The sequence below is a fragment of the Neofelis nebulosa genome, chromosome 11 (assembly GCF_028018385.1).
Source record: "Neofelis nebulosa isolate mNeoNeb1 chromosome 11, mNeoNeb1.pri, whole genome shotgun sequence".
In the NCBI taxonomy this organism is placed as follows: Eukaryota; Metazoa; Chordata; class Mammalia; order Carnivora; family Felidae; genus Neofelis; species Neofelis nebulosa.
In genome coordinates this window covers 82,560,271-82,578,114 of record NC_080792.1, presented here as the reverse complement: position 1 = coordinate 82,578,114, position 17,844 = coordinate 82,560,271, and the positions used below count along the sequence as shown (strand labels likewise).

At 38.5% G+C, this 17,844-nt stretch overlaps 1 protein-coding gene and 1 long non-coding RNA gene across 3 annotated transcripts in view; both read right to left on the bottom strand.

The window, feature by feature from the left end:
* The window catches only part of MED13L (mediator complex subunit 13L), a 305,493-nt gene that overhangs the window by 223,227 nt on the left and 64,422 nt on the right, over positions 1–17,844 (bottom strand). The gene's annotated exons all lie outside the window — the stretch shown is intronic.
* On the bottom strand, positions 750–16,007 carry LOC131489289 (uncharacterized). Its single transcript, XR_009250463.1, has 2 exons — positions 9,167–16,007; positions 750–8,490 (listed from the first exon to the last, which is right to left on the bottom strand). It is a non-coding gene; the product is annotated as an uncharacterized LOC131489289 (long non-coding RNA).

Sequence of the window (17,844 nt, the reverse complement as noted above, 5' to 3'; positions counted from 1 at the left end):
TAAATAAATCAGGAATGTTAAAATATGACTGGGAATATTATAAACTGGAACCATTCTGTTTTTTTAATTGATTTACTCATAATTAAAGATAAAACTCAGGACTTCCAGTCAAGATGACATCAAAAATTGTTTTGAACACCCACCTTGTTCCATATACACAGCAATCATAGATAAAATACAGAAAGAGAAATTTAAAAGGCATAGCTTAAAAAATTTTTTTTTTTTAATTTAAAAATAAAAGGCATGGTTACACTTAAAAAAAAAAAAAAAGACAAACACCTCCACCAAACAGAAACACACAACAATAAGAGGGGCTGAAGCTGTGAACCTGCTATGGTCTGATTTTAGAAGGGTAGCAGGGAGGCCTAGACTTCAGACCCTGTAAGAACAGGAATGAAAAAGGCCCACCCAGGATGAGAGCCTAGAGTCACAACTGGGCTGAAAAAGAACTGCTGCTAACAGCTACCCGGAGGGTAAGTAAACTGTGTGCATGGGGAGTGCGGCTTTTAAGCAGAGCACCTAGAAAAGTTAGACTACACGCGGCATAACACTAGGGCCTAAGCCACACCACTCGGTCGCCTAGCCAAGAGTACAAAGGTACACCCAGTATCATCGAGGGGCAGGTGCTCCAACCTGCCAATCTAAGATCTGGTTTTGGAAGGGGGAACCCGGTCAGGAGAGCCACTTAAGAACACCTGCAAAACCACCGATAAGAAGGGGCTGTGGGGGGCGGGGGGACTTGACAGTCAGGTTGTACCACAACATATGAAGAAAACTAGTAAGTCTGCAAATACAGCAACCAAAATATGCAATCCCTCCAAACAAAACAGAATCAGGAAAGTCTGGAAGATGCGTGCAAATAGTATGTTTAATAGTTCCTAAAAGATAAACAAACATAAGAAAAGTTATTAAATTTCTTTTATAAAAGGATAAAAACCATGAGACAAGCAAAAGTGAAACCAGATTAGGTGGAAATGAGAAAATCAATTTAGAAAGCTTGAAAATAAATTTTTGAAATTTAAAACAAGCACTAAAATTGAAAATTCAATAGAAGGGGTGAAGTTTAAACGGGAAAAACTGAAAAGGAATGAAGGAACTAGAATAATTAATTTAACTAGGATGTGGCAGAGGTAAAGAATTTTTTAAAAATACACATATAAAGGACAGATAAAGAGGCTCCAAAATGTATTTAACCACAGTTTCAGAACAAGTAAAGCAATCGCAAGAGATTGGCCTTACATCAGAAAAGAGAATACGACCGAATCACGTATTACCCAGATAGATGAATTAATGTTAACAAATTTACATAAAGGGAACACTGTAAAGTAACATAGAATCTAACTTTCAAGTGGCAAGGAAAAAAATGTTAATTCATTTAACCTAATTTTTCAATTATATTTTGAAAGTTTTGTTTTTGTTTTTTTGTATAACTCACATGCTACCCCAGAACACCACAGAGATCTTCCAGGTGGTTCCACAGAGCAAAGCTGAAATGGAGGGCCAATAAATAAGGTGCAATTAACAAGAGTCTAACTGGCCCAGTCTTCGGCTGCAACTCAACAGTCCTTGAAATTCAGTTTCTATGCCCAGAGAAATGAGGCATGAGATGAGAGTGCTTTTCTTTTCAAAACTGTGGTAAAAACTTGGGACTGGGGCAGAAGACTACCAGAATAGTAGACTGCAGGACTGAGTAACAGAATTCCCAACAAAGAATACAATTTCTGGTTAACTTACATCACATATATAAACCAAAAGCCCAGCTAGTGCTATAACAAATTACTCAATCAAAACGGCCTATTAACTCTTCTCTCTAAATTTAAAATAAGTAGTCAGAAAAGGAATAATGCTGACAAGGGAGGCTACATTTACACTATGAGGTTTAAGTCTCTTTTTGGTAGTTCAGCTAACTATATGGCTGAAGAATCCATGATTTTATCTGAACTGGTCAAGATACACAACTGGTTAAAGTTTTCTGTGTTGTAGTGGAAATACGAAATTAATCAAAGGGCATTAATTTTAGTTTACGCAGACCTGGCTTCAAACAACTGTATTTTATTTATAATGATTATTATAAAATAATCATTTGTTTTGATGAGAATATGTATCTTTAGGAGTCTTTCAAAGATACAGCACAGTTTAAAAAGTAACCACACAGGGGCGCCTGGGTAGCTCAGTTGGTTAAGCATCTGACTTCGGCTCAGGTCACGATCTCGCGATCCGTGAGTTCGAGCCCCACGTCGGGCTCTGGGCTGACAGCTCAGAGCCTGGAGCCTGTTTCAGATTCTGTGTCTGTTTCTCTGACCCTCCCCCGTTCATGCTCTGTCTCTCTCTGTCTCAAAAATAAATAAACATTTAAAAAAATAAATAAATAAAAATTAAAAAAAATAAAAAGTAACCACACAAATCGGAAACACAAACTATAAACAGAACATCAGTTCAGCAACCCTGCAAGACAAAGTATATTCTTTGCTGGTGATAAACAGCATATTCACTCTACTTCAGTCCAAATCTCCACCCAGGTGATCCATAAATTTGCCTGGAGTTCTAGTGGATGACAACACGGCCAACGACACGCAGCCTACCTGCGGACGCAGCGGAGGGGCTGGCCTCATAGCTAGAGTACAGCTCAGGCAGCATCTATCTGACGGTAGGAGAAACACACCACGTGCTTTTTAGTTATCTGCAAATGTCAGTGGGCCTTTGGCTTGCGGCCACAAGAAACTCTTATCTCTGTTCTCTGCTTTATCTCTTTGTCCATTCTTCAGTCATTTAGCACAACCACTACTCTATTTTCATCAGGAAGATGTTCTTCTTGGATAAAAATGGGAGCTCCAACTGCTTCAAAAGTAGTTAATTCACCAGCTGCTAGCTAAAACCATAAAAATTAGAAAGCAACACTTTATGATTTTTTAATAAAAGGAAGATAACATTTCAAATTGGCATTTACCACCCAGCAATCCATCCTCTTTTATAAAAAGCAAAAAAAAAAAAACAAAAAAAAAAAAAAACAACTAACAAGTTCACATAAAAGCAATCACTTTGATAGAAAATTTTTACATAAGAGACCACTTGGACAATGCCTATGAAATCACACATTCATTAGCAATACGAAATACCCTCCACAGTGTTTGACAGATAACCCAAACACGAGTTGTTATGTGTTACTTTTCTTCCACACACCAAGAATCCAAGAACTTTAATGAATGCAAAAGAAAAGAAAAAAAGTATTAAAGAACTAAACCATAAAAAAAAAAATTAGGCCATTTCATCTTTTCTCCGACTTTGGCCTGAAATGTACAATCTTACATCACAGCCTGACCTTAACCTTAATCTGTCTTTCCTTCCCCTCCTTGACTTAAAACTCAATGTTCAAGTAACCCAAGAGTATTCAAGGTATCCTGTGTATGTCATATACTCAAAAACAAAAACCATGCCTTTTATGCTATGTTGTCAGCTTTGCGTGGCTTCTCCTTCCTCCCCGCCTAGTGAAATCCTAGTCTTTAAAGGCAATAGGTCCCACCTACTTTGTGCAAAGCTTCCATCCATAACCAAGTAGAATAAATTGCTTTCACTCCTATGAGCCCACATTGAAGTACAGGCCTGCCTCTGCACACTGAGACTTGCCTGACAACCTCACTCATGGAGCTGAGGGCCCAGTCTTTCAACCAGAAAACATCCTGAATGTTAGTTATTGTCATCACTTAATTTGATAGTTAACCTCTTTCTTGTGTCAGTCATCCTGCCTCCAACACCTCCTCTAGACTAAGAGCTCCTTAAACGCAGGACCTCAAGAAATGCCTCTTACAATCACAGCTCTCCACATAATAAGCATGCAAAAACTGTCTGATGAATAATAAAAACTGAATGCATGAACACGCTTTAAGAAAATTAGTAAAATGAATTACAGCTATAGCTTTAGATAAAGACACAGATTCTAAGAAACGTAAGACTTTAAGAGTACAATTACACAAAGTTAGGGTCTCCTACTACCTCTCTTTAGGTCCTTATTCCCACCCTCTCTGCCCCTAGGAGCTAGCAAAAATTATGTATCTACAGTTTGATACACTGACTTGGACCCTGCAAAGAGGTCTGATCCATTCAGAGAAGAAGCCATCATCTACTGATCTGCTGCTCTTCCTCTAAGCCTCCCAAACTGGCCATCTAACCACTCCCTTCCCTGTGCAGTCCCATCTATGCCCTCGTCTCTTCCATATGCTCTCTATGGGCTTTTACACGAGAGGGCAGACCCATTTTATATAACACTAGCCCGCCACAAAAACAGGTGTTATCCTCGAAGCAAATTTTGATTTTTAGTAGATTTCAAAAACATAATCTTAGCCATCTCTATCTAAGAAAGTGGAGAAAAGACTTTACATAAAAGGGGCACAGGTTTCACACACTTTATGTTCATGTCAAACAGCTTTTCCTCAAACAATAAACACCCGCATCTGCAGAACACGCTAAGCCCTTATCTAGAGGAACGAAACTTTAAACTGTGTCACCCTTGAGGCTTACGGAAGCTGATAATCTGACTTTGAAGCATTCTCTCTCAGAAAATACTTTCATCAAACGCCTAAATTTGTACTTTGAATAAGCGTGTAAAAGCACTAGCACTTGATTGTCCTAAAGCACTTTCAGAAAATAGCTCCCATTTGGTTAAACAGTCATCAAATTTTAAGACTGGAACTTCATACTTACTAAACGCTTTTTTTTTTAATTCAAACATGTAACATGTAATAGGAAAAATAATATTTTCGTCCAGTATCAAATCCTACCCTTGCCCACATCCCCCAAAATAAGGAAATATATTTGCCCTCATATCATACTTGCAACATTTAGGAAGCTAATCACCTAAAACGACTATCTTTACACAGTAAAAGGCATTAATTAGAAAATTATATTCCTTCCTTAGAAGGTTCAAGACTATACGAACATTTTCTATCCCAGACTGTGTCTTCTAAGTAATATCATTTAAATCAGCAGTAAGCCAAATTACTTTGTTATAGTTCAAATAGAAGAGAAGAAAACATTTTAAACACCCTATTTAAAGAATCATATGTGATTAAATTCACGTACTAATGTAAGATTGTTTGATAAAGTGACAGAATCCTCTGCCTTTTTAAGTGTCTCATTTTCTTCTGAGACCAGAAAAAAAAGCAATGGCAGCCATTCAACATTTCCAAGGCACTTTTGTACTTTTGACAATGTTAACAATTTCATACATTTTAGCCACCTTTCTCATCACATACTGTATAAATGATGCTAAACGAAGACATCAATTACATTCACAATAAACTGTCACACTTATTAGTAAAACACCATTTGTAGTCTGGTGAGAGAAACAGGTGAAGAAAAATAATTTTGCTTATCGGGTCTAAATTGTAAAACTCATGGGAATTCATTCAACCAGCAATTGTTCAACTATTGCTTAATAACTTAGCAGGCACTATATTACTAGTATTAGGACTATGTATGGAGACTGTCCTCAATACACCTATAGCCCACTGGGAGGGAAAGAAATACAGCAAGCAAACAGTTCTGGTACATAAAGCCCACGATAACATAAGTGATACTTATTAAGCACACTTCAAAGGCAGCACCCTCGCTGAACCTCAATTTCCCATCAATAAATCTGAGTTGGTTTAATGATTAAAGATAAATGATGAAATGAGTAGTAGTCAGGAAGTTAAAGCTTTTTAAATAAAGGGCTGGAGGTAGAGAACATCATAAAAGTTCTTGTCACACAGCAGATACGGTAGCTATTGCCATTATCATTTCAAGGGGTGGGCTGGCAAGTAAATGGACCCATCCTCTGAGTTTAAAGTAAAAATCCAGTTTGAAGAGATGTTACAAAAGAACAGCCATCCTCAGAATTAGCTAGCAGATACACGTGCTTGCCTTGAAGCTGCTGGTGAGACTCCACACTGCCACAGAACACGGCCCCTACAAAGAGTACCAGGTCAGGGGCACCTGGGCGGCTCAGTCAGTTAAGCGTCCAACTCTTGGTTTCGGCCCAAGTCGTGATCGACGGGAGACTGGGATTCTCTCTCCCTCTCTCCCTTCCCCTCTCTCACTTGTGCACTTTCTCTCTCTCTACTGCTCTCTCAAAATAAATTCTTAAAACTTTTTAAACTGTTGTTTTAAAAAAAGAGTGGTGCACCTGGGTGGCTCAGTTGGTTGAGTGTCCAACTTCAACTCAGATCGTGATCCCACGGTTCGTGAATTCGAGCCCCCCGTCAAGCTCCGTGCTGACAGTGCAGAGCCTGCTTGGGATTCTCTCTCCTTCTCTCTGCCTCTGCCCCGCTCACACCCTCCCTCTCTCTCAAAAGTAAACAAAACATTACAAGAAAAAGAAAAAGGGAAGAAAAGAAAAAAGAAAGAGTACTGGATCGGCTACACATAATAACGCACATCCACTGGTTTGATACACAAGCCCTATGGTTTATCATAGGAGAGTATCTACCTCTACCTAAGTCCCAATTTTCTCTAACATATTCTATCCCAAATTGAAAACACAACTTGGAAATATTATACACAGGAGGCATAAAGGAACAAACCTCCCAAGATGAAATCTGACAAGCATATTTTTATTTTAATACCATATATCTATCATATAAACCTTGCTCATCAAACGTATCCAAATCAGTGCTGGGATAATAAATCAAGAAACCTTGAGATGGATAGGTTTCCTTCCCTGGAAAAACCACAAGGAAGAGGAAAAGAATAAAAATAGACAATACAACAGAGAAATATAAATGATACGTTAATGGACCAACATCATAAAATACTTTATTTTTTAACAGCAATTCCAATATTCTATAAATCTAAAATCTGTACATAAAGAAGGTAACTTTGGTGCAGAGTCACCAGCATTATTAACATACTTAGTAACACATATGAAGCACAAGACACCAACCAACATCAACCAGGAGGTAATGAACTTGAGGGGATCTGCCCTAGAGAGCTCCAACTCCCCACAGCTGTACACAGTTTCAGAAGCACATGTACAGGTGCTTATTCTAGACCATCCAAAGCTTTCTGCAAATCTCAAACGGATAAGGTGACCTAAAAAAGTTGAGAGCCACTCATTTAAGACTGTAAGTTTCCAACATTCCTAATATTACTTTTCCTTGAAAATGAACAATAGAATAAGAAAATAAGTTGTAAGAATTACGTTAAAAATAAGGCTAAAATAAGTCATCATCAAAACTCTGTGGAAATCTTTTTACGGCATAAAAGAAGTAAGGTTTATTCTATTTGTAAGCTGTAAATTTGAAAATTTTAAGTTTTAGGGAACTAAACTAGCTTTATAAAACAGATGTTGTTGCCTGTGTCATTTAATGAATTCAAGTCACATTCCTAGAAGACAATATAGCCATCTGATGAGTTCAGCGTCAATGGAATGAGCCAAATCCACACAACAGCATTTTACAAAAATAATCAGTGGTTTAAAGCAGGGCATGTGCAAAATTCCTGAAATAACACATACATAATTCACTGCCAAACTCAGATCAATTCAAAATCTGCAGAGGCAAGAAGCATTATTATGGCTCTGAAATCCATATTCAGTAAGGCTGTGTTCAGAAAGTTTCATTTCAATTTCAAGAAAATAAATGACTAGAGAAGCTCAATAGTGATTTTGGCAGATACCAGTTCCCTTCGTTCAAAGCAGAATCGTTTTACATAGCTTAAGATTTTTTAAAAGATAAAGAAAAACACCAATTTCCAGGACCTAAGTCCTGACTTGAAGGATAAAATGCCCTCTACTTGAGGAATACAACACTGTGTTTTCTCAAGTATTATGGCCATCCAGACAACAGTCAGAGGTCAAGGAGCACAATGGAAAAGGGAAAAGCGCAGTGTTACTAGAGATCGGGCTGCAATTCTGGCTCTGCCGCTAACAAACTGTATGCCTCTGAGCAAGTGACTTCACTTCTCTGCGCTTGGCTGACTCACTCTACACAGCCCAAGGCCATGAGGCACAAGGAACCCCTAATTTCCCCAAAAAGCCACCAACCCTGCACCATCACACAGCCTCCTGGGTTCTTCATCGCCAGTATCTTGCCACAGATTCACTCCTCAGTAAGGCAATTTTAGTGCTTAAGAAAAATTCACATTCCTTCTCACAAAAGACTTGGGAGTGAATGGAAAGTCAGGAGATTTCTTCAAAATATATGAACATCTTGCAAAAGGATGAAAGAAAGAAATTGCAAAGTTTTACAAAAGCACTGCTGTTCTTGCCAGGCCCACTGCTAAGTACCTGGACCCAGAGGAATGGGCTTTGTTAAAACTTTTCAGATACATTTCATGACTGTTTTCTACAAAAATCTACAGACTAAAGGTAGTCTGCGTCTACTCACCTGACAAAAAGGGTTGGGGGATGTGGGATTGGGGAGGGTTGGACTCAAATGAGTGGCTCCAAACCACATTCCTCTGAACTGTCAGGCTCTTGAAAGTGCCTCACAGGTCTCAGGACAAACTTCACACCACCTTCAAAGCAGGAAGAGCAGCAGCTTTATGTATGCTTTAGCTTTCCATGTAAGGTAAAACCGCATGTTAAGAAAAGAGACAACAGGCCTAAAATGGAGTCACTTGTGCTGAGCCCACAACACCTAACCAAGGCTTAATTCCTAAGTTAGGGGTAATTTCAGCCTCTCCCAGGAACAAAATCTCAACCAGTCAGTCTGGAATTACTGGTCGGCACTAATGAGGTATTCTGCCTGACAGTCCTCTGCCATCCACCAGAGAAAGATGACTTCCCTGAAACAATCAGCTCTTTGCTAGAATAACTGCCTTGTCTCACCTCCTGCCTACAAAGTCTTCCATTTTGTACAGCTCTTCAAAGATCCTTTCTATCTGCTAGATGAGATGCTGTCCGATTCATGGCTCACTGAATAAAGCCGATGAGATCTTTAAAATTTACTCCGTTGAAGTTGTTAACACATGTAAGCGTTCCATGTAAGATTTGGTTTTACAAGTGGGTTCTGCTGATACACGTTTGCAAATGATGTGCAAAAATAAATAGTCCTTAAAGTGCTAACACTCAGTAAGTTTACGACTATCAAATGAAATGGAATTGGACAATAAAGTGAAATTTATTTTACAGAAACTTGCTTTGCAGTACATATACTAACAGGCTACATCGATTTAATACTGTAAGAGATACCTGGCATTACTTGTCATCCTGGTGTGGTGCTACCTGTAAAAGTTAATTAAAAGCGTCAACATAATTCAAAGAGTGGCCAAAACATAGATGCATTTCTTTATGAAATGTTAAGCCTCTTATTGAAACTCATCCTTTCAATCAGAACTGAGAAAAATAAGTTTAAAAGTTAAAACAGTTAAAAAAGTTTAACAGTTAAAAAAAAGTTTAAAAGTTAAAAGTTTCAAAAATTCAAAGGCCCGGCATTATAATTACAAGGACCCCACTAAACTGTAAATCTTTATAGCACAGGAACTTCCAAAAACAACACAGACAAGGATGGATGGATGGATGGATGGATGGATGGATGATTAAAATGCAAGTGCCAATAAGTACAGAACAAAGACATTAAGCATTATGGTATATGACATTTAAAACCAAACTTTGAAAGAAACTTTATAACTTGAAAATTATAGATATATTAAATAAAGTATTTGACAGGAACAGGTAAAAGGGGAGTGGGAAGAGAGAGATAGCCTTGGTACTTCATTCCATATTTCATGAACACAACTTAATTTTATTCCACGAAAAGAATTCCTAATTGACAGAATTCATTCTACAAAATATAAACACTGTAAATTTCAAAATTCTTCTATATCAAGAAGAATTTTCAGTCCTACAGCTGAAGCACTGAATATACACAACCATAGTTTTCAAATGTAGTACTAAGATTTATCTACATATCCTCAAAGACAAATAACGTAAGAAATTCACAATACTTTTAAAGGTGTGTAAGAAAACCTAGTAAGCATTCAGCCTTTCCTTAACAATAGATCGAAACAATCATGCTCACTTCCTTACATCTACAGCTGGAAATTAAATTCACATGGCTAACTTCACTAATGGTGGTATATGATGGGAGCAGGAAACACAGATAATGGAAGGTTTGCACCAACACATGACAACAGCTGTAGTTATTTACAAACTGATGAAATTTCCAAATAAAAAAAGAACCCAAAGGAACCTAACATATGTTTCCAAATAAGCGTGATGTCAGAGAATTATACCATTACATTTATCCCCAGAATTAAAAGCACACCTTGAACAAAGGTAACATCTAAAATGTTATCTTCATTTGGTTCTAAAAGGAAATCCTACCAGAAAACCAACAAGAAAGTCAGATATAGAAATACATGCTGTTTAATTTCTCTACACCTCTTTTAAGAACTTTATCTAATATGGTTAGAATCCTAACATCCCTACAATCTAATTATTGGTGAAGTTAGTATTAATTTACAAACAAATTGCTCTAAATTTTTTTTTTTAATTTTTTATAACGTTTATTTAGTTTTGAGAGAGAGACAGCACGAGCAGGGGAGGGGCAGCGAGAGAGGGAGACACAGAATCCCAAGCAGGCACCAGGCTCTACTCACAGAACTGTGAGATCAGGACCTGGGCCCAAGTCAGACACTTAACTGACTGAGCCACCCAGGCACCACTCTAAGTTTTTTCAAAGAAAACTGACAGATGAAAGGAAGAATATACAGAAGAACTTTGGTAGTGATCGACTTAAAGTTTTTAGTTTCAGCCATTCCAGATGTACAGAAAAGGGCCACCATGAAAATGTAGTCCAGGCAACTTTGCAGAGGCTAGAATGTGAGCAGCAGGCCCCGCACAGGCCACGGGCCGGTGAAAGGAAGCAGTCACTTCACTTGCAAATGAGCCCAACAGGTGGGTTTGTGTATTTTGTTGTCTTTGTGTATCCTTCTCTACTTGTTGCCTGAGAACACAGTAACTTCCCCGAAGCTGTTGTTTTAAAGCTTTTTCTTCGGACAGACATGGACATTAAAAAGCAGCCAAGTGCTACAGCTGGTGGTAAAAGTGAAGAGGTTTAAGGAATGACTAGTGTTAGCCAAAAGGACAAGGGAGGAAAGTCATCGGGGAGGACTCTGACTTATAAATGGAACCAGTGACCATATGCTTAGTCAGAAACAAGAAAAAGCCATCTGCAAAAATATTTTTGGTGAGTGGTCCAGCGGGGCAAAAATTATATTTTGCGAAGGAAAATTTTATGTCATAATGGTATTCACAAAACTGGGACTTTTGGAAGATGTCAAGATGCATCTCTTCCAAATGTCAATCGTGTGCTAGCCCACAATAATCTAGTGATTTGCTTCCAAAGTTAACCTACCTCACAGTTTCTGCATACAAACATATTCAGATTTTCTGGACTGTGATCTAGAAATCTACTTTGAGAGAGAACTTACCAAAACCTTACTTACCCACCGTAAACGCCCTTGTGATTTAGACCAGCTGCTGAAGAGTCAGCAACTGTCTTCACTCCTGGATGACAGCCAACGCAGAATGCATGGAAAGATTCCGATTCAGCACGGAAAGTGAACTGCTGCTTTCTGTGTTGGCTCATCTGGGAGTAGCTATTGCCTAGCAAGAACCTTCCCACCTAGGAAGAACTTTCCCACCTAGGAAAGACTGCTGTCTCTGGAGCGGTGCTACAAATGGCTCAAAACGATAGTCTTCTTTTTCAGGGAAGAGATGTTCTGGCTCCTAAATTATAAACTTTTAACCAACTACCTTGCCTCTAGTATGTATCTAGGTGTCTGACCACTGCCCTGGCTTTTAATACAGAGCCTTGCCTCATTCCCCACTATAAGCTCCCCTAGTCACTACCTCTTCCTTATCTTGCTCTCCATCATGTGTCTTCCTTTGTTCTACCCCTATTCCTACTTCATTTCAACTCACTGTATTCCCCACACTTGGCTCCCGCTCTTACTCCTAGACTTTACCTGTCTCGTGTGTGGATCCCAGTTCGCTATCTCACTTTCACAGGTAACCCAGCCAGAGTCCAAGACCAACTGGCAGGGGACAGGATGCAATCCTTTTCAGAATATATGAAATGGCTAAGATAAAGGCTAGAAGTAATTTATCATCACTAGAAAAAGTAGCAGTGTGTTGCTTGGTGATGATCTCAGTTGGTATTCACAAACACCGCGTCTTCACTGTCTCTTCTCAGGGCTACTACCCAGGACACTATCAGTGAGTGGAAAGGGACTCACTGCACATGTCCTCCTACATTACCCAATTACACGTGTGGCCTGCCTTCTGGGACGCATGGGTTGGGTTTCACGTAGCTGCCAAGGTTTAATCAGAACCGAGAAAGCAGTGATGGAAATAGCAAAGGTACCAGTAAAGGAAGAGAGAAGTCAGACTTTACCTCCATCAGTTTGTTCTAGAGTTCTGGCCTCACAAGCACTTCAAATGTCAGTTAAAAGTACATTCCAATAATGCACAGAAAATGAGATGACACTTCAAAAAGATGTACTGTAAAAAAAAAAAAAAAAATGTTTCCCCACGTCATTGTTTTCTTCTTTTCTCCTAGTTTCTTTTCACTTAGTGACACTCAGATAAGACTAAGTCTCTTCTAGTCAGCTACTTGGGACCAAAGACATGGGTTATCACTAGATTCCTTCAAGCTACCCACAAAGGAAAGAAACACAAATGGTCACTCCCCACCCACCTCCCATGAGAATCACTTTCTCCACAGATCTGCCAAAACAAAGAAGGATCTTTTGAGAAGAGCTCCTTTCCTAGCCATTCCCACTCTGGCTCCCCCTACTTTCTCCCACCACAAGAGGGAAGAAACTCTGGGCTACCAATTCCATTAAGAAGAAACCGGGCAATCAGACAACAAAAAGAAATCAAAGGCATACAAATTGGCAAGGAAGAATTCAAACTTTCACTCTTTGCAGACAACATGACACTCTTAAGTGGAAAACCCAAAAGACCACCAAAAAACTGTCAGAACAGATACATGAATTCAGCAAAGTCACAGATTATAAAAGCAATGTACAGAAATTGGATGCATTTCTATTCACCAATAATGAAGCAGCAGAAAGAGAAATCAAGGAATTGATCCCATTTACACTTGCACCAAAAATTGTAAGGTACCTAGGAATAAACCGACCCAAAGAGGTAAAAGATCTGTACGCTGAAAACTATAGAAAGCTTATGAAAGAAACTGAAAAAGACACAAAGAAAGGGAAAAACATTCCATGCTCATGGAATGAAGAACAAACATTGTTAAAATGTCTACACTCCCCCAAGCAATCTACATATTCAATGCAATGCCTATCAAATAACACCAGCATTCTTCACAGAGCTAGAACAAACAATCCTAAAATTTGTATGAAACCAGAAAAGACCCCAAATAGCCCAAAACAATCCTGAAAAAGAAAACCAAAGCTGGAGACATCACAATTTCCGGACTTCAAACTGTATTACAAAGCTATACTCATCAAGACAGTATGGTACTGGCACAAGAACAGACACACAGATCAACGGAACAAAACAGAGAACCCAGAAACGGACCCCCAAATGTATGGCCAACAAATCTTCAACAAACCAGAGATGAATATCCAATGGAAGAAAAGACAGTCTCTTCAGCAAATGGTGTTGGGAAAACTGAACAGTGACATGCAGAAGAATGAACCTGGATCACTTTCTCACACCACACACAAAAATAAACTCAAAATGGATGAAAGACCTAAATGTAAGACAGGAAAGCATCAAAATCCTAGAGGAGAAAACAGGCAACAACCTCTTTGACTTTGGCTGCAGCAACTTCTTTTTCAACATGTCTCCAGAGGCAAGAGAAACAAAAGCAAAAATGAACTGTTGGGACCTCATCAAGATAAAAAGCTTCTGCCCAGCGAAGGAAACAATCAACAAAACTAAAAGGCAGCCTACAGAATGGGAGAAGACATTTGCAAATGACATATCCGATAAAGGCTTAGAATCTAAAATCTATAAAGAACTAACCAAACTTGGGGGCACCTGAGTGGCTCAGGCAGTTAAGTGTTTGACTTTGGCTCAGATCATGATCTTGCAGATGGTGAGTTCGAGCCCCGCACCAGGCTCTGTGCTGAGAGCTCAGAGCCTGGAGCCTGCAGCCTGCTTCGGATTCTGTGTCTCCCTCTCTCTGTGTCCCTTCCCCACTCTTTCTTTCTCTCTCTCTCTCTCTCTCTCTCTCTCTCTCTCTCTCTCTCTCAAAAATAAACATAAAGAAAAAAATTGCTTTAGAACTAATCAAACCCAACACCCAAAAAACAAAGAATCTAGTGAAGAAATGGGCAGAAGACATAAACACTTTTCCAAAGAAGACATCCAGATGACTAACAGACACCTGAAAAAATTGCTCCACATCACTCATCATCAGGGAAATACAAACCAAAACTACAATGAGATACCACCTCACACCTGTCAGAGCGGCTAAAATTAACAACTCAGGAAACAACAGGTGTTGGTGAGGATGCAGAGAAAGAGGAACACTTTTGCACTGCTGGTGGGAATGCAACTAATGCAACCACTCTGGAAAAGAGTATGGAGGTTCCTCAAAAAATTAAACACAGAATCACTCTATGACCCAGCAACTGCACCACTAGGTATTTATCCAAGGGATACAAAAATGCTAATTCAAAGCGGTACATGCACCCCAATGTTTATAGCACCACTATCAACAACAGCCAAATTACGGAAAGAGCCCAAAAGTCCATTGACTGATGAATGGATAAAGAAGATGTGGGGGGTGTGTGTGTATTAAATGGAATGTTACTCGGTGATCAAAAGGAATGAAACAGTGACATTTGTAACAACATGGATGGATCTAGAGCGTATTATGATAAGCAAAATCAGTCAGTCAGAAAAAGGCAAGTATCATAAGATTTCACTCATATGTGGAATTTAAGAAACAAAACAGATGCACATAGGGGAAAGGAAGGGAAAATAAAATAAAAACAGAGGGAGGCAAACTATAAGAGGATCTTAAATGCAGAGAACAGAGGGTTGCTGTTGGGGAGGTGGGGGGGCGGTGGGCTAAGCGGGTGATGGGTATCAAGGAGGGCACTGGCTGCAATGAGCACTGGGTGTTATATGTAAGTGACGAATCACTGAATTCTACTCCTGAAACCATTACTACACTACATGTTAACTAACTTGGATCTAGATAGATAGATAGACAGACAGACAGACAGACAGACTGACAGATAAATGCAAGTTTACTTTCATTTTTTTTTTTTTTTTACAGGGCCCCTCCCTGGGTGGCTCAGCCAGTTAAGCATCTGACTCTTGATTTCGGTTCAGTCATGATCCTGCACTACAGAGCCTGCTTGGGATTCTCTCTCTCTCCCTAGGCCCCTCCCCTGCTCTCTCTCTCAAAATAAATAAATAAACTTTAAAAATTATTTAAAAAATTAAATAAAAATTTTAAAATTAAGTTTCTAAAATGGGGGGAAAAAAGAAATTGGGTTACAGACAAAATTATAAAAACAAGTGTGTTTTCATTAATGGCCACCAATCTAACTGATCTGAGACTAACCTCAATTATTTTCCTAACTTGTCCTTTCATAATTCAAATCAATCTTCTGCCTTCCTGGAGCCTGAGAAAGCAATGATACTTCCTGTTTTAAGGAAATAGAAGTATAAGCTTCATCACTGGGATAATCATAACCTCACATATTAAATCTCCCTGAAATATATTTAGCATGCATAAAATGTTTTCCTTTTTGAAGAATTTAAATTATACTGCATATGGGGCACCAGGGTGGCTCAGTCAGTTAAGCGTCCAACTCTTGATTTTGGTTCAAGCCATGATCTCACAGTCTGCGAGTTCGAGCCCCACATTGGGGTCCATGCTGACAGTGTGGAGGCTATTTAGGATTCTCTGTGTCCCTCCCCTGCTTATTCTCTCTCTTAAAATAAATAAACTTTAAAAAGTAAAATAAAAAATAAAACTAAACATACCGCACAATTTAAAAACTCGTTTTTTGTATTTTTTTAGTGGCAGAAGGAAAACATGACCAGTTAAGCGTCCGACTCCTTGTCTCAGCTTAGGTCACGATCTCATGGCTTATGAGTTCGAGCCCCACATCGGGCTCCACACTGACAGTGCAGAGCCTGCTATAGATTCTCTCTCCCAATGTCCCAATCTCCCAATCTCCCTCTGCCCCTCCCCCTCTCACTCTCTCTCTCTCTCTCCCAAAAATAAATAAACTTAAAAAAAAAATTTTTTTAAGGGAAAAAAAAAAAAAAAAAACAAGCAAGCTACCAGCATTTACAGGATTGCCTTCAACAGATATAGCCATAATTAGGTATTATTGTATTTCCAAAGTTGCCAAGCATCAGAACAGCTAAAACCTTAACTTAGGCTCAAACTAACAGAGCCCAGCAGTGCTTGTAACGAGCAGAGAAGGAATGATATTTCTTCATATGCAAGACAGAAATCATGGATACCAATACATTCAAGACTCATCAGTCTCAGAAATGAACATCTATCATTGAAGAGGGATGAATATAACTTACAGAAAGGGAAAAATATATAATGAGATGCAAAATTAGTTAGGGGCTATCAAGGACAGCCTGTCTTTTTTTTAACTGGCACTCTTCTCTTTATTATTAATTACCTGGGGGTCTAGAACATAAAGAAGTTGTTACTAAAGAACTGATTCACAACTGTCTATGTCCTCCTACTTAAACCTTCCAAAAGAACATAAAACAAAAATAAGTCTGCCATCCTCTATACAACTCGCTACTGACCAAGTTAAAAAAGAAAATGTGTGCTCTTGCTAGACTTCACTGAATATGCCTTGTTTTTGTAGATTTAACTTTGGAATCACAATTTATGTAATTATAAAACAAGATTAAACTTTTATATAACTAATGTCTAAAATATCAAAAGTAAAATTAAACAAAGGCACCTCACTGTGTGACCAGTTAGTGACAAAACCACACAGAGAGGAATTACTGACTGTAAATAGGATATACACAAAAGACGACAACAACAAAAATCTGCAAAAATACGTATATTCCAAATAGACAACAACAACAAGCAGTACTGTTTGCAGTAATGATATCATTGATAGTGGTGTTGTTATTCTAAAACTGTTATATTTATAGTACATGATAAAGCATATGAGAAACAGAGGTGCACAGAAGCAGTCTGGGCACAGGAGAAAGAAGATACAGAAATAAGAAATGGCATTAAGTAAAAATCCTACAGTCCTGAACCTGAACTGCTAAGCATTAGTATGAATTATTGTATTCTTTATCTTAGAAAAAGGAAAAAGAAAGGACATGTATCTAGATTTGTTCACTGAAAAACCCTAGAAACAATGATTAATAGCAGAAAGAATCCCCGGTGCTCAGATTATGGTCTCTAAATGCTATATCCGCTTAAAGGAACCAGAATTCTTTGGCAAAATGGCTGATGACAGATCTGGAGCAGAAATGTTCAAGATAAGTCTGGAATATCCTGTCATTCCAAAAAACAAGGAAAGTATCAATGACTTCTACAGTCATATCAAAAGGACTCAGAAGCCATCTTAAATAGACTTCCACTGGCCCAAAGACGGAACAATTTAAACATCAAGAAGGGTAACAACTACAGTCAACTGAAACAATACGTTTAAACCCATGAATTCACAGTAACATTCAAGAATTTGAACTCGCGGGTCACTTTCAGAGGACTAGTTAACTATCACTCTATACAGTAAGGTTAACGTATATGAAGGTCTTTGGAAAGCGCTCTTCAAATGGTAGTCATATCACACTTACCATTTCACTAATAACTCAAGTAAGATTCAAATATTCTAATTATAAAGGAAAAGGGACAAAATTAATTCATATAGTTT